The sequence below is a fragment of the Centrocercus urophasianus genome, unplaced genomic scaffold, assembly GCF_019232065.1.
Source record: "Centrocercus urophasianus isolate 14NV4802_14NV808 unplaced genomic scaffold, USGS_Curo_1.0 seq_16, whole genome shotgun sequence".
Taxonomy (NCBI): Eukaryota; Metazoa; Chordata; class Aves; order Galliformes; family Phasianidae; genus Centrocercus; species Centrocercus urophasianus.
In genome coordinates, this window is record NW_024884711.1 from 30,216,367 (window position 1) to 30,234,643 (window position 18,277).

An 18,277-nucleotide genomic window follows, 5' to 3' on the forward strand; every position below is an offset into this window, starting at 1 on the left:
AACAGATGGAAGTACGAGATCTTGTTTTGAAGAAAATGACCTGTGTTTCCGCGCCTTGTATTTGTCTGAGAATATTGTGGTCCTGTCAGCTCCTAATACAGGCCTTTCTCTTGCCATGTCTGTGCTCGCTTCCTTTGCCCTCTTTGAGATCTCATTGATGATAATGTTAAACACGTTGCGTAAAAAAATCTTTGAAATACGTGGATAGATAAACCGTGTTGGTTTCACTACGTTTATCTTGATATAGAACATATAATTTTGCCTTTGTTGAACGTACTTAAAATCTGACCACCCAGCATCCTGAGGTAGACCTGTCCTCTGAAATAGTGATGTGTATGAAGGTGTTGAAGAAACACATATATAAACAAGCAAGCACCTCCCCAAGAAAAAAAAAAAAAAAAAAAAAAAAGCCACAAAACCAGAAAAGCTAAAGAAACAAAACCAGATGGGAAATCTGAGCTTGGAAATTCATCCATTAGCTTATGGTTAAGTCTGGGCATATTGTTTTAATGTACTCTTTCTCTCCCCTTTTCCCTCCTTTCTTTTGGTGGTAGTGCTTCTTTCCTCACTTCATCGCAAGCATTTTCTGGGCTTAGCAGACCATTTAAAACATTGTTACAGTGCAGAAAGGCGTATCAGTGTTATCAGAAGCATACATCTTCTCATGTACGATATGCTTTTTCTCTTCCTTTAAAACGTCTCTGTATTGTCTGGTAGCAGAATAGGACAGACAAGTGAATCTAGGCTATTTGACTCAAATGTAATGTAAATATATAAGAAATATCAAGAAAGTCGAAGCAAAAAGTTTGTAGTGATTCTTAATTGGAGTTGTGTTATTTCAAAGAAGCAGAATCAGGAGTGAGTTAGAGCATATTAACTCAGAATTTGAAGCACCTTTTCAAGAATCTCCAGGTTTTTTGTTTTTGATTTTTTTTTTTTTTTTTTTTTAGGTTCCTTCAGGAACTGCGGTTATTTTTTGGAAGGTTAACTATCAAATTGGGCCTCAAAATGATTATGCCATGCTTTCAGAACCTGTGCTCTACCCAGTTTCTGGAATTCCTTTGTCACAGTTGAGGCAACCTTAGTATTTCCTAATTTTTGTCTTCACATCAGTCATATTCTGTTCTTGTCCAGTTGTCTGTATGCTCTGGCTAGGAATGCTGGGTAGTTTTTACAGTAAAACACCTATCCAAACAGTGTTGTACTTCAGTATAGTACTGTTTGAAATTCTGACTTAGAAACAGTGAATGTTTTTCGTCACAGCCCTTTTTGGGCTTATCTTACGCCTTATCCAATCAAATTTTCAGCTTTATATAGGAGTTTGACTATTCTGGAGCGTTCAGTAATGTATTTCATTCTTCCTTCTCATCTGCTGCAAGCAGTGATGATGCCTCTGCTGGGCATTATGCTCCTGTGCAGGGAGATGATCTTACTTTTAAGGTCGTTGTCTTACTGATGATGTAAGAGAATGTTGAGCTTTTAAGTAGATAAGTGACTCGTTGAGATTGAGACCCTCAGAGCGTGTGGCTAAGTCCTCAAGAAGTTACATTTAAATTCCCCTGAAGTCTTTGATTTGCAAGCTGAATCTATTGGGGGATAAAATTATTTTGAAACAATTTGTGCTATTATGTTTTATCAGCAAGAAATCTTACAGTGTTAAAAAGCCTGTTTGTATTCTAGATAGAATCAAATAGAAAGGACAGGTTATTACTATTAGGTATACATGACTTTTAGGACTAAAGACTGTGCAGACTGTGTAGAAAACACACAAGGCCCAGTTTTTGTCCAGAGTTCATGTTGAGATATTAAAAAAAAAAAAACAAAAAAAAGCCACTATCATCCCTGTGATGCTCATTTCAAAAAGTGATGTAAAAGCTACATTCCTTTAAATTTTTTCACAGATAATGCAAGTATCAAAGTACTGTATTTAATAGTGGTAATTAAAAAAATAAATGTGGGAAAGTTGAGAAGAGATACACAGAGAACACAGTTGTTCAAATGTCCTTTTTTGGAGAGAGTCTTAAGTACTTTGATAGACTGAAATATCTTTGAGAACATTTCAGTTCACAGAAATGATTATGAATGAGTGTGATCGTAATGGTTATGCAGAAAGAATTGGTAACTTCTGGTCAAGAACTTTTCATTGGTCATTGTGCTGTGACAGAAAAATAAAAATACGGGCACAGAGCAGTGAGTTGGCTGGGCTGCTGCTGCAAGAGGTGCTCAGCCATTCCTGCTGGATGTCTCTTGCCTTCTTGGCTCTGTTGTTGTGCATCAGCTGCAAAGCTTTCAAAACTACAGAAGTACTGTTCTGAAACAAAACTTGATTTAAAAAAAAGGAAAAAGAAAAAGACAGTTTTCTTTCCATAAAGAGCTGTAGAAAAAAATTTTGAGGGAAAGCAGATATAAGGGCTTTCAGAAGTGATTTTGCTTCCCAAAGAGGGGAAGGTAAATTCTACTAAGGTTTGGATTGCATGTCAGGCTGCTTAGGCCAGCGTGTGTCAGATAAGTTCTTGACAGCTGTGGGAGTGAGATTTTACCTGACCAATTAATTGCTGTGTGAGAACATAAGTGTCCATCAGGTTAAAACTGAGGTTTTGAAGATTAAATACTTGAAACTAGACTCCTAAAATATGGTGTGACTCTGGGTGTTGGTTTCTAGTTACATTGCAAAACATATAGAGGTATGATATGTTTTTTTAAGATGTTATACTCACCATGCTCTGGTAATCAGCAGCAAATTATATATTTAAATTGGTTATGTACATTTAATGCATTTTGGATTTAAAAAAAATTGGTTTTGGTTGTTGTTTATTTCTGAAAAAGGCATTAATATTTTTTAAAGTAACTTCACAGAAAGATGTGGTAATTTGTCAGATACCATTTGAAATTATTTTAAAACAAACTTTGCAAATTACCCAAATAAGGATTTCATTATGAATAAAATAAATTCTGTAGGTCTGGATATTTACCTATAACAAACTGTTTGCAAGAGTGGCAGCTGAAGATGATGTTTGTGCAAGAGTGCAATATCTGTAGGAATACTTTGTTAGTTGTGTCTGTACTGGCAGAGAAGCATACATGCTGGCTAATTGCTTAATGTTTTCCAAATGCAGCTATAAGTCTTTAGTGTTTGGTGGGAGGAGGTTTTCTAAGAAGTCTTACCATTGTTTTGGTACACTGTACTCTTTAGTTAAACTTGACATGTAAGCCTGGAATCTGCCATGTATATACTTTGGTTTAGGCTTGAATTCTTACTTAAAAACTCACTTATTTTATGTATGGGTAATGAAGGTAAGAAACACGGTGTAGCTGAGAACTGGCTGGCAGTGTTGCTATTCTTGCTGCATAGTGCACAAAATAGTCTGCTCTTCCAGGAGTTGAATATCTTTGCAGATACAGCAAATATGTGATGTGAGCATTATTATATTAAAAAAACAACAACTGAAACTACGGAAGTTTCAGTTCTGCTTGGGATGCGTTAGTTCTTCAGCTTGTTTTGTAAGGCTAAGATTTAGATTTTATTAGAGGGGAATAGAAAGACATTGGAACAAGTAAGATTCCTTTTAAATCAGATGTCTTTGAAGGACTTGGTATTTGCTTTAGACATGTATGTCTTTTGTGGAAGATCAAGTAAATCTTAAACGAAGTTCTGTTGCTGTGTGGAGACTGCTGTGAGCTACAGGAGTTGTTTCTTGTAATATCTAGTTCCAAGGATCTTTAAAAATTAACTTTCTGAAACTCCTTCATTTCATATAGTTTTGTAAATATCTGTATTTTTAAAAATTAAAATGTACAACTTTGAGTGTGAACATTTTTCAGCATCTGGAGTCAATTTACCAGAGTACAGCATTCTTTGTAAGTCAAATGCGAGATAGCCATCAGTCTTTTAACTCCATAAAATCTGTTAAAGGTGACAGGAGAACATAAAAAGTGTGCAGGCGGGGGCAGGGAAAGATGAGGCTTGACTGTAAAAGTGGCCATGGTTTGGGTTTTTTTTGTTTACTCTGCCTTGAAAGTTGTACTTTTCAGATATTACAGACTTTCAGATCTTTTAAAGAAAGCAAATGCAGCTGAAAACAAGTAAGTGGTGCATTTGCAGTGGTTTTGTGCGGCAAAGACTATCCGGTTCATATGGTGAAACTGTTGTTGTAGTTAGTTTTCCCAGTCGGCGGTGATAGCATTACAGTCAGGTTTTTAAAATCAGAAGGAGTTGTACCCGGTGGTTAAGTATTACATTTATTAGATGTGAAGAGAAGAGCCCCAGTATCAGAAGTTAAATTGGGTGAAAGTTGTTTCAGGATTAAGATCAGAATGACTACCTTCTGTGTAAGAGGCTGATGTCCAGAGCCTGTAGTAGATTATCCTAATCCTTTCTGAGACTATAAAGTTTTAAAAGAAAATGCAAACAAAACTAAAAACCAATGCCAGTTAGACCTATAAATTAATACAGTAGTGTAAGGAAGACCAGATACCTTAAAATAATTGAGGTTTTAACTGAGAGTCTTTGAATGAAGACAAATCCATTAAGACTTGCAGTGGACAGAATCCTGCTTTGATGTATGGCATCTCCCAGAAGCTCTGCCCTGTTTTTAAACAGACAGACCAAGTATGCGATTATCAACTCCCCATTTCCCTGTACTTCCTTGTAATTCAGATAATATATGTTACTCTTAACCAGGTTGACTGAGAGTGAAATGTCTAAGCACCAAGCCTCTTGAAGGTCCCAATAGCTTGTGCTGTTGTGTGGTACTGTGTGTGTAGTTTGTTATGATGTTGGGGTATACTGAAGAAATTCTTGCTCTATAGTGAAATACTGGGGCTGCTCTGAAAGTAATGGCCCCTATTTTATTATGTTGGCCTATGATGTCATAGGCAGAAGTTGATATGACAGTAGGGGTGGAACCTTCTCTCCAGTATTCCATTACACTTTGTTGCCATGCAACAGATGGCAGCAGAGGGGCATCTCTGGATGTGTGGATGAAGCAAAGGGGTGGAATTTAATTTCTCTGTGATGAAAAGAATGGCATCCACTAATATTCATCGGCATCTACTGAATGTTTATGGAAACCCAAGAGTGAATTTGAGCACAGTGAAGTGGGGGGTGGTGCATTTTAACAGTGGTGGCAGCATTGTGAAAGACAAGCCACGTACTGGATGGCCATTTACAATTATTACACCAGAAAATGAAGAGCATCTTGATGAGCTCATCCATGTGTATCAGCCAGTTACGACCAGGAATCTCTGTATGGAATTGAATATTAGCTTCAAAGTGTTGGAAACGATTTTGGCAGTGTTGAATTATCAAAAGTTTGCACCAGGTGGGCCTTGCAAATACTCATACAGGAACAAAAGGTACAGCATGCATAAATTTGTCAGGACTTGTTGAACCGCTGTGAGGATGAAGGTGATGGTTTCTTGTATTGCATCATTACTTGTGACAAACTGAGGTATTACCGTGATAAGCCAGAGTTAAAACAGCAGTCCATGGAGTGGCAACAAGTGAATTCCTCTAGTGGTTTAACCCCAGCAGTTGGCTCAGCGCCACACAGTTGTTTACTCACTCTCCCCCTTTCCAGCGGGATGGGAAGAGAACAAAAAAAAAAACCACGTAGAACTTGTGCATTGAGATAAAACTATTTACTAAGATAGATGAAAGCAAAAAGATAGTAGTTATGACTATATATATGTATATAACAAGAAGTGCACGAACAATTACTCACCACTCACTGACAGATGCCCATCTAGCCCCCAGAGAGAGGAAAAGAGCCAGATGGATTCCTGCCCTCTTCAAAACTATCCTTCTGTACTATGTGCTTGATATCATATGGTATGGAATATCCTTTTGGCCAGTTAAGTCAGTTGTCCTGATTCTGTGCCATTGCAGCCCATCATTAGTATGAGCTGAGAAACTGGAACAGCCTTGGTTCTGTTCAGCTCTGCTTAGAATAACTTTAAACAACTGTGTGTTATAAACTTTGCTTTGGTTTTAGAAGAAAACCATAGCATCATGCCACACGCTGAAAAAAAACAGTTCTGTTCCAGCTGAAACTCAGACAATTCCCCTGTGAAAAACAAGATGTAGCCCTCAGTGGTCAAAGGGATGTGCACTGTCTTTTGTGATAGGAAGAGATGATCTTTCTGGATTTCCTGGAGCACAGACAAACCACAAACTTTGCTAGATTGTGATGCTGACTAAGTAGAAGGTTCAGACTTTCAGTATTAGGTTGGAGAAAACAGTGTTTCTCTTGCAACAGAATAACGCCAGGCCCCATGCCAGCTTGAAGGCCAGCACACTGCTGGTCTTAGCTGGACTGTCCTACTACACTGGCTGAATAGTCTGGTTTTGGCACTGTATAATCCAGTGTCTATCTGGACGTAATGATTTGGCTTAGCCATGCAGTGCATTTTAACGATATGTCTGTTCCTGATGCTTTACAAATGTTACCTCAGCTAGTTGCTTAAAACCTGCAGGATCCTTGTGATGATTCATCTGGATGTGAGCTCGTTTTCAGTAAATCTCCCTAACATAAATAAAATGCGTGGAATTGTCTAGATAGACCTACAGTGTATTTCCAGAAGATTATTCAAATAACTCTTTCAGGAGCATTAGGCATGATTTCAAAAAAGATGTGGGAGTTGTATATACAAGTATGCTGTATGCAGGAAGTATACAGTCAAAATACTTAGCAAAGTTTGTGTAAGAGCTTGTGTGGTGGGAACACAAGGCATACTAAGTGAAGCAACCTATCACATACTGTTGGAAAAGCTGCTTTATTTCCAATCCTGATCCTCAGAGTGGAATTTTTGTCAATTTGAACTCACCTGGGACTTAACTAGACGTAAGCTCACTACTTTGTATGACTCTTACCATACTTTCAGTTTTTATTCAGCTTTTGATTAGAATTCCTTTTTTGGTGTCAGATCTTGTAGATAACCTGTGCAGTCTGCAAGGCCATAAGAATAAAAAAAAAAGAAAAAAGAAGCTATTAATTTTGGCAGTGGTCTAGCTTGCCATATGTTTTTATGAGGAAAAATATTTATGCGGCAGTGCAGCGTATTTCGTGAAAAATAAAAATAAATACATCCTAAGGAGATTTCTTGTTAGACTAAGTGACTTGAAGAAACTAGAATTTTAAAATCCAAAGCAGTGAAGTCTCTCTGATCTCTAGAACTATACAGCTCTAAGAATTTTAATGTGGGAGAGATTCATGAAAAGTGTAAATGGAGCTCAAGAATATCAGTGTGGGTCTGAGGATTGTGCTTGTATAGTCTTCTAATATTGTTTGTACTTGACAACATGACTTGTTTTATACCTATTTTCTATTGCTTATTTTGCACATTTATGAGAAGATTTTCTTGATAGGAATGACTGGAAGTTTCAAGTACATTCTTAAACCAAAAAGCTACCCGTAAGTCATTAATGTAATTTGCTTTCACATAAAAATCCCAAATGCAGATTTAAAAGAAGAAAAAAGTTTGTAACTGTAACTGGTAACTGTCACAGACTAATTCCTAATCTGAAGGATTCAAAGGTTCATTTGGGCAAATAACATCCTTTTGGAGGACTTTTACTTTTGTATGCAAAAACAATTCTCTTAAGCAGTAGAAGGATGGCAATGCAGATGAATGTATTAATAATACACAGTCAATTTTAATGTATTTTGAAATGAATAAGCTGGAAGTAGCAAAGTCTTCCTGACATTTTGAAGAGCATCTATTCTGAGCAATTATAGTTATGAGTTCTAAAGCAAACAATAAGAATAGGGTGAAGCTTTCAAAGGAAGGATTCAGCCATGACTGAGAAGGAAGTTCATAAGGGAGCAGAGATGGAAAATGGAGAAGTGAATTAAGAATTTTAAGCGTACTTGCCAAAAACCTGTATGATTACTGTTCAACATTCCTAACCTTTCTTGGCAATCAGCATATTGGAGTTCAATGGCTTGGCTGTGATTGCTGGAGAAAGCTGGGTGGCTTGGGTAGTTCTCTAGTGAGGGAAAGTCAGCGAAAGGGTAGCTGCCATTAGAGGCTGTTACACAAGGAGCCTAGACAGAAGCTCTTCATCTGCCCTCTACTAATGCCTGGTTTGGGAGTAGTAATAGAGGAACAGTTTTTCTGTTCTATTTGGAGTTTGGGAGAGCCTTGGAAGGGCTTAATTAGTCATATTGAATGGGAGGTACTGAGAGCGCTGATCTGGTGTTGGCCATGGCCGGGTGCAGTCTGCATGCAGATGGTTTGTTTGAAAGGAATTAGGCTAAACGGAACATGTTCTTGCTAGGATTCCTTGCATCTCACCTGTAGGCTGAATATCAGTGGCTGTTCTTCTCTTCCCCAGATTTGTCTAAATTTTTGCTGCCATTTATGCTGTTAATATCTGAAATGTGACAAGTAAACTTGATATCTGCATGCTATAAGGAGGTGTAGTGTCTTTCTATTTCCTATCAGGAATCTTAAGTATTTAAAAGTTTCAAAGCAAAGATCAAAATTGAATCTTTCTAGGACATACTTGCCCTTCCTGTTTACAGCTCCTTTCAAATATTGGAAGGCCACAATGAGGTCTCCCTGAAGCCTTCTCTTCTCCAAGCTAAAGAAGCCCAGTTCCCTCAACCTTTGTAACATATGCTTATCGTGAAAATTATCATTGTAACATATGCTTATCATGAAAATCTCATTCTGATAAGCACAGTATCAGACTGTTAAATTCTAGTGTGTATCCTGGAAATGGTACTGTTCTTTTAAGGATCTGGTATACTATGAATGTTAAAATAACTTTTTTTCCACGTTTAATTGTTGCAATTGGAAGGAATTATACTGCAGCTTGTTTGTCTCACTTTGTCTTTAGTTATGTCCGTGAGTTGCCAGACAGCTACTTGTGTTAACCGTAGTGCTGACTGGGTCTACAGAACTGTTTTGTCAGCTCTTCAACTGCATCTCTTCCTAATTTGTCCATAAAGTATGTATCTTGTAGTAGTAAATTATTCACTGGGGCATATCTAGTGCATTCTGCCTGGAAAGTCTTAGAGAGGTCTGAGTGATGTTTGGGAACATGATGCATGTGACAGTTTAGTAGTCCCTGTGCTGTATAGTTTTAGAGAAACAAAACCCAAAAGTATAGCTCCAGGCAATCCAGAGTATCCTCGTGTAAGAAAAATAATAATAATAAAAAACTATCACTTTAAATTTGAAAGAGGATTTCCTTAGTACAGGAAGATTGAGCATAACTGGAACAAATTGATGGCATTGTAATCAAATAAAGGCTTTGCAGGGTAAGTGTGGGTGAAATGATTCAGCTTGTAAGAGTAGCAGACAGCAGTTGCATCATGTCCTCTACACCTGAGGCAGAATTAGGCCCAATAATTTAATTTGTATGAACACAGTAAAGCCATATTAGCTCCGTGCATTTTTGCAATATAGGTAGATTATTTTTTTTTTTTTCTTTTTGGCCATATTAAAGCAGTAGTTTTCATTTTCAAGTGTATTGCGCAGTGTTACTGGCTCTTTGAAAACTGTTGGCAGGGTTGATTGAAATGACTCATTTATTTTTATCAGATTCATCAGTTTTCAAAAACATACAAAAATCCTGATTGTATGTTGTGTTTTCTCCACAGAAAAGTTACTTTTTGAAACCATTATATTTTACATGATAGACTTGGTCTGTAATGCTAATGTGGGAATTACAGTCAGTATTGCTATTTTCTTATAGTAACTCCAGATACAAGGAAATTTTCTAAACTTACTGTTTTGTTTTTTTTTTTGTTTTTTTTTTTTTTGTTGTTGTTGTTGTTATTGTTGTTTTATTCAAGTTCAGGCAGTATGGAAAAAAATCAATGATTTTTTAATTATTATTACTTTATTATTGCTTCCAAATTAGTGTTGTGGTTTTCTTGAATCAAGACCAAAAGTTAAAATTGTCTTTATTTCAATGAGGATTATTATATTAAAATTGTTGTGGGGAAAATAAAGAAGAGAAAAATAAAAAAGTCAGTCAATCAGTCACCCTGTTAGATGATGAACGTTTTTAAACCACAGGAACTGGTGCATCTGGGAAGTTCACCCACGGAAACATTGCAGAGATTTCACTACTCTCTGGCATCCTGTCATCTTGTCTAAACAGATGTAGGTGCTGAGCGCCTTTAATGATGTGGAAAAAGTGAAACAGTAAATGGAAAAGAAAATGGTTTTGTAGTCATGAGGTTGTTATTCTTAAGTATGAATAAAACGGTGGTGTTAGTGGAAGAGGTATGCCATCAACACAACTGCTTTCTCCTTTTAACTGGGCATCCAGGTGCTGGATCACCACATAGGGTGAACTGCAGCGACTGCTGCCAGAGGGTATGAGTGTGTCCATGGTCACTTCATGGTCAGAGACCAGCAGTTCTCTGGATGGCAAAAAAAAAACTGCCCTTAGAGAAAAGTTCATGTGAGTGTCTTTGGTTTGCCACTGATTGGAGTTCTTCCTCTCAGTTCTTCTGAGTTCTTCCTCAGTGACCTCCCCAAGACCGAGAGAGACGGCTGTTTCGTGTTAAACTTCACAATTGCAGAGTTGGGCTTAGTCTATCAGTGAAGCAGAAAGATGCCCTGTGATTAAAATTAGCACGTCAGCTTCAGTTTAAGTTTCCAAATTTGTTGAGGACAATGAAATTAAAATCAGTCTTTTGCTGGGGAGACTGAATTTGACTGGGGTGTATTTGACTTTTTATTTGTAATGGTAGCTTTAGAATGCAGCTAATTGGCACGTGCTGGAATGTTCTTATTATACCAGGCGTTTAAAAGCTAACAAACACTGACAAAAGAAATATGAGTAAAAAATTATAGTGGGTAGAAATAAATCCATTTTACAATTTGAGCTACTGTAAATGATCAGAGCTCTAATACAAGAAAGATGTATTCAGGTATATTATTGTTCACTGGAATTCCTATCTATACATATATTCTTTTGTGTGTCTGTTAAACATGATCTTAACATGAAGCCCTTTTTCTCCTAACTCAAAAGCTTTCTCGAAGTTGATGAATACCATACATAATGGTAAGTTATATTAGAATCTTTCTCAGAGATTCATTTATCCCAAAGGGTAGCCTTTTGTAGAAAATCCTGATTGAAGGTCTGCATATTCTATTGATTGGGTGAAATACAGGTCTGCAGTGAGTCAATTGTTCAGTACTTGAGTGAAAACTTTGTAGATTGTCTGCAGGAGCCTGATAGGTCAATAGTTCCTCAGTTCTCTTTTTATGATCTTTTTGTATGTGCGCAGTAAAATGATAACAGTTTTATTCTAGTTCTAAGATTCTTTTCTTTAATTTTGTGAATAGTGTTTTTAGTTCTTCTTCTGTGCTCCATTCATAGGTGTGTTATAGTGGTATCTGCCTCAGGAATTCTCTCACTTACCTTCCTGACTACTTAAATTACTACGAGTAATGCATGTGAAGGTATCCTTGTTTTGTCCATTCTTTGTTCTGGCAGCCCAGTCCTGCCATTTGTGTCACTGGTAACAGTACTATCAATTTCAGAGGTGGCAATATCGAATCTTTAATGTATCTGATTGCAGTTTCCCTCTAGTATTCGGTATTAACTTTGTGTCCCTAGTTGAGTATTTACTCATAGCTTGTGGAAATGAAATATGTTTTATTAAATTTACTTTTTCAAGGCTTTTGTTCATTTATAGGAAACAACGATAGCTATATTCACAAGCTGCTGAAAGATTCAGTGGGAATATTTACAGTTAAAATGATCTCGTGAGGATAGTTTTAAAGATGATCGAGTGTATTTCTCAGTGTCGTATTTAAATGGTGGCAGGCAATCTAGTAATGAACTTTGGAGTTTCTTTTTCAATTGATATCAGCCATATAGAATGATTTTCTTATTGTTGTACACTTATGTGGGAAAAGCAGTGCTGTATTCATTGTAAATTCTATCAGTGTGGAGTGCAGTGTATCCAAAAGAAATTAAGCGCTCAAACTTTGCATGTTGAAATTCTTCACATCTTAAGCTAGCATTCATTAAGATTTTATAGGATTTCTGCTTTTCGCACTGCTGGAGGCGTGAGTTATATGTTAGGCAGATGTCTGTAGTGGTAGATCTCTTTAAAAATAAAGAAATAAATAAATTGTAGTCTACGTGTCATGAGAAATGCTGAAATTTCTCTAGGTTTGCTTTGCTTTAGTAAAACAGGTTTAGCTCTTTCCCTTTTGATATAGGGTTTCCCTCTCACTCTCCCAGGTGTGCAGTGCTCTGAACCAGCTTTGAGATGAAGGAAAGCAAGCTCACCATTTTTCTGAACAAAAATAAAACATCTGAAGGGTATCTGAGAAAGTGTGCTGAATTTGGACTTGGTGAGTTTCTGCTGTTTATAAGCAGAGCTTTTTTGCTGTTTAATGTTGAAGAGGTATAAATTCACAGTGAAGTGCAGAACAAAAAGAGATGGAACACCATTTGTCATTACTTCTTTCCACATTACAATATTTTTAAAAACTGATTGTATATTCCTAGCACTAGTGGAATACTAGTGTATTCCTAGCGTAGAAGTTCAAAGAGCATAGATGAAAAGTAGTTACTTAATATTGTACGCTTTCTTGTCAAGCATTAAACAGTACTTTGTAGGAGCACATTGTAGGACAGAGTAATGTTACCTACGTGTTTGTTTTAGAACAGGACTGGGTTTATCATCTCATCTGCCTGGTGTGCATGGGGGTGTGCATGGGGGTGTGTTATTTATTATTTACCTTCCCATGTTTCCCTCAGTAAGATCTTGAAGTTGCTTATTTCTTTCCTCCTCCAACCTCGTTTTGCAGGAATGTTTTGCATATTCTTCTTTTGGCAGAAGTGTGTATAGGAATGAAAACAGTGTGGGTATGTAGATCTTGGTAATATGAACAGTAAGGAGAGATTGTAGTGTGTGTACAGGATGAAAAGAACATGTTAAAACTAGTGATAAGATTGTGAGTCAGGTGATGCTGAGGATGTCTGGGTTGTCTGTAAGAGTTTTGAAGGAGATGATGTATCAGGAGATCATTTTTATTGCACTGAGTTTGCTGGCTGCACATGGGCAAGAAGGTACCAAAAAGAAGAAAAAAAAAAAAAAGAGTTTGGGTTTGGGTAGAGACAAATACAGGTTTGAAACAGAGAGTTTTATTTGATAGCTACACTTCATATGAAGGTGATGATTGAAGTCAGTGAGTCGAATTTGGTGGTGACCAAGAGTAAAGGAGGAGAGATAATCACAAAAGGCTTGAACACATGAGAGAGTGTCAGTTAAAAAGGAGGAATAAAAAACAGTGTCATGGAAGCTGTGACTTCCAGTAAAAATACCTTAGTAGAGGGGAATCAGGATACACGAAGTGGTACACTGCAGTTTTACCAGTAAGAGACAGTTCTTGGTTCTTGGATTTGGTAGATTTTCAAGGTCAGGTTTTCTTTTCTTTTTTTCCTTCTTTTAATAAATATATGTGTGTTGTTTAAAATGTCCCTGAAAAATTCAGTTGAGAGATTTGAAGATTGCACTGCTGTTCACTGTGTGATAGCTTTGTGCTTTGTCTTATTCTGGACAGTCAAACTTTTTTATTTGACCTTGAAGTCTCATCTATTCTACATCATCTTTTATCACTGGAAAGCAGAGGAGGTAATGCAGACATACGTGTCTGTTGGGGATTTTAGAGCATACTAAAGACTATGGATAGTGATGACCTGACAGTTTTAATTTCATGTTAGAGCTAGCTGTAAAGTGTAATGGTTGGTTGTAGGCTTTCTCTGGCTACTTTTGTCCTTACTTGTTAAGTCTGCTCTGTGTTTTGTTTCTTGTTCCTCTTCCTGTTTTCAGGTCTGTTTTCATGTGTTCCATCTTACACTGTTTTTTGTGTCACAGTGTTGGCAGTTATAGCCAGTTACCCCTGCCATCAAAATGGTTCCAAAGAATGTTTATCAGTCAGGTGATAGGTGCTTTATGTATAAAAGTATAAATATAAATACATATTAAAAAAAAAATAATTAGAACAGACAGCAACCAAGCTGCTTCTAGCACTGTGATCATCTTTAGAAGGTAGTGTGTTTGCAAATGAAGATTTTAGCACTGCACACTTGACCTGAGCATAAATGCTGGCAAAATTTATTATATAGTATATAATATTTTTTTTAAAGAGGATGGATTACATCTGAAGAATGTCATTCATCTACTACTGTAGTGTAACTTAATACTGTAGGCTGTGGTGTTTGAAGGGGTTAAATACTCTATATTCTGTTAATAGTGAAGAGGAATAAAGTGCTTCCATTGACTTGCTGTTCTAGCACTAAGAGTGATTCCTGTCAGGCTACTTTGAAGATATGGTAGGTTTTCAGGAATATTAAGCTAACATTTAAAGCTCTCCCTTAGGTTCTCTCTCAAGTTAGATCACAAATGTCATGTTCCTACTTGGGAATACTTGTTTTGTGGAGCTAATACTACTTTTAGTATAGGCCGTATTAGAGTAACTTAAACTTTTATGTCTTGGATTACCATGATAAAATCAAATATATAAATAAAAGTTATAGATTTTATTTATCAATTATTTCTCAGTATCTGTGTGGGGTTTTTTTCTTTTTCTTTTATTTATTTATTTATTTATTTTTAATTCTTACAAAGATCTTTCACTGCTTTTACATACTTTGAAATTCATGTCTTTTCTGTATTCCTGAGGATATTGTCTCACATCCGACTATGGAGCTCTGGATCTTACTGATCTTTTTCTACAAGAGTACTTAAAAAAAAAAAAAAAAAAAGTTGAATCATACTAGAATAAAGATCAAATTCTTAATGTGTTTTATTCTAGAAAGCTGAATTAGTTGTAAATGTGAACCTTAAGCTGACTGTTACGAAGCATCTCAAAGATTTACTCTGGAAAATCAGAACACCTAGAGGTTCATGCTTACAAAGCAAGTAGATAATTAGGAACCTTTTCTTTAGAGTGATCTCTGCTGATGCTTTCATTGGGGCTGGTTTTTGTATAGCTATCATAGCACAAAATGAATAGGGAAAGAAAATTAAGATATGGGAGGAAAAGCCTGTGTAAAATAAGCATGATTTGTGCTATTAACTAGTGTTTCTGTGCAAGAATAAAGGCCAAATCAATACTAAAATTAGTAATCACTTCATTATCTCAGAATGTTGTACTTTGTTTTAGTTTGTGATGCTGTAATATAACACATTGAACTTGATGGCGCCTGGAACTTATGAACGATTGCATAGGTTTTAGTGGTGCCAACTTTAAACGAAGAAAACCCTGTTCCTGAATGATTTTTAGCTCAGCCCTCGAGCTTTTTTCTGGAGGTGCTGGAGTTGCAATGAATCTGTATGTGATCATAATGGGATAAGCTTTGGTATCCCAGCCTTTCTGTTCAAATGGGCTGTTCCAAGTATGGGGTAGAGAGAAGACCGTGCACTTCTACTGAAAGTACGAGGAAGCAGTCTGCACTGTGAGAAACCAAAGGTCTGAGTGAGAAGGCAAAGTTACAGGGGCTGAGAATTTAAAAGAACCCATTCAGCTAGTAATTCTGGGTGGCTTTGGAGAGATGAGGCAGGAGTGATGCACTTTGGCTAGGCATTGATGTGTCTCATGTGCATCCCAAAGGTACGTATGGTACCAGATGGAAACACAAGTCAGAACAACATAGTCTCCTCTAAGCTGTTTTTTGAGGAAAAGGGAGAAATTAACTTGGAATTTCTTAAGGGTTTCAGAACTCTTTCTGTAAAGGTAATTGTAACCTGTATGCCAACAGGCATGTTTCCACTTTTTTTACTGTGTGATTTAAGTTCTCCCCACTCCTCACAACCCATTCCTACGCTGGGACTCTCTTCCCCAGATTGCCTTCAATTCTTGCAGCTCCTTCATTGTTAATGTTTCTTACCTGTGGAAAATCCTCCCAGAATGACTCCTCCGCAGGTCACTGGTAGCACCACCCTGTTGTTGGTGTCCCCTCTCCCCACACGTGCAGTCTGTCTGTGGTACAGCTTTGCCACAGGACATGCTGTGGGAATTTACATCGGTTCAGAGAGGGATTCCAGGAATTCATTGGGACAGAGCTGGAAGCAAACCCAAGGCTACATGCTTCAAGCTCAGAATCCTGAAATCTTAGGGTTCTAAAAGCTGGGAAGATTCCAAAGGAATCTTACTTCATACTTACCCTTCTCTTGAGCCTTTCTATGTGCAACTGTTGTTGGTCTCAGTAACTGGTTTTTATTTGCTTGTGTTTAGCATTAGGTGCAACTAAGCTTATATTTCATCCATATTGCAAATTAATGACCTATGTGATAATTCTTCCACAGTTAATGTTCTAGTAGAGCATGTTCTTGCTTGTTTAAAATAAATAAAATTTGGCTACTAATCAACAGCAGCATTGAAGGGCACTTTCATTTTGCTCTGTAGAGAAAACTGTCATGGCTTTGGGGTTGATTTCTTGAGATCATCGCAGAAAATGAAAGTACTGGAAATGCTTATGTAGCTTCCTTTTTTTTTTTTTTTGTGAACGAGTTCTTGTTCTTAAAGCACAAATTTTCCTTTGATTTATGAGTTTTGTTGCATGACTGAAGTTTATTCCCCCTCCCCCCACTTCTCCCCAAGTAGGAAGGCAAATCTTAAGTTCTGTGGTTCTCTGCAACTTCTGTAAACATTAAAGTTTACAGAAAAAAAGCTCTTTGACTAGGCTAAGTTATTTCTTAAGCTTTTGCAAAACACTAAGAGCATCAACCTGTGGTAGATACTGCGGATAATTAGAATAGTAACCTGGAAGGAACCTTTACGCTGTGGTCCAGCTGCAGCTACATGGGTCATGGTGGGGAAATGTAGGTTATTGATGCAGTGCTGTTAAAAGTGAAAAGTTCATCTGATTTGTTAATTCTTCTACTCATGGAACTACTTTTTTAAGGTTTTTTAATAAGACCATTTAAATTGCTCTATGTGCCTCTTGACGCATGTTCTGCACAGCTCGTTCTCGCTAATCTTGATGTTCTTTTATTTGCTCTATTATCAGTTTCATCATTGATTGTCAGCAAAAGGATTGCCGTTTCTCCCAATCTGCATCATCTGATATGTTCCCTGCTCTGTATTAATGTGCTTCCTTGCTAAGCAGGCAGTTATTTCTTGTTTGGAGATGGTTTTGTTTTGTTTGTTAATTGCCCTTCTGTTAAGCGTTTTGCTCCAGCAGTGCAGGCTGTACATGCGTTTAACGTCTCGGAGCCTGAAATCATGCTTTGCGTGTGTCAGCAGTGGTAAGCTTTGCCCTGACAGGGCTGCACGTCCTCGTGTAGTTGAAAAATTGGGTACTATTTAAAACCCTGAAGATTGTATTTAATCATGCTGTTTATGCCTCTGGCAAATGGCGCAGTGCCATTTGTCACAAGTTACAGCTGTTTAACTTTTCAGTAGTATGGGAGGGACTTCAGGGTGATTGGTTTGTTTGGCACTTATAACTTTGGTTTATGTTCAGTTATTATTCTTCACTGATTCAGACTGATTTTTCTTCCTTCAGAGAATAAAAGGAGAACTTGATAGACTTGAGACATTTTACATATGTACTTTCCTGACTTTCTGATATGATAAGCACTTAGTTTCTGTACAGGTATATTTGAAATGGTGAGGAAATTGAGGATTTATTTGTGTGTGCCACACACAGTTGTTTGAGTGCCTGCATGAAGTCTTGGTTGCATGACTGCTTCCAGAACGTGCGCTGACATGGTGCGTTAAGTAAGATATTGCTAAATGGGAGTGTTTAGGCAGAGTATCTGGACAGGTGGTATTTTCTGGTGTTTTGCAACTGTAACAACTAAATAGCAAGTGTTCAAAAGCAAACAAAACAGTAACAAAGGCAAAAAAAAAAAAGAAGAGGAAAAAGCTTACCTCATTGCACTGGCAAACTAGTTTACTGTTTTTCTTTTGAAGTAGTTTGATACCCGTGGTTTTATAACTGTCTGCTTGTATAGCAACAGTTCGTTTTAAAGAATGAACCCTACAATTAAAATAGAAGCAGCAGAAACTGTGCAGTTATTAAATATCCGAAAATGAAGAAGCATTTTAAAACAGTACACTTTAAAATTTGGATTTTTTTTTTTTTTTTTTTACCTTTCTAGCAAAATATCTTTCTTTTTTACAACTTGACTTTCACAAAGAATTTTGTTTTCTCCACTTGTGATATTGATGCTTTATGAGACCGGTAGCATTTGTAGTGACTAGGTGTTGTGATTTGATCTGTGTTGTGATATTTCTTTATTTTCAACTTTAAAATTGACAGAGCTGGATAGTTACATCAGAATCT

At 37.0% G+C, this 18,277-nt stretch overlaps 1 protein-coding gene across 2 annotated transcripts in view; it reads left to right on the top strand.

Annotated features, from left to right (window-relative positions):
- MLLT10 (MLLT10 histone lysine methyltransferase DOT1L cofactor) overlaps positions 1-18,277 on the top strand; it is a 112,995-nt gene that overhangs the window by 57,995 nt on the left and 36,723 nt on the right. The window lies entirely within an intron of this gene.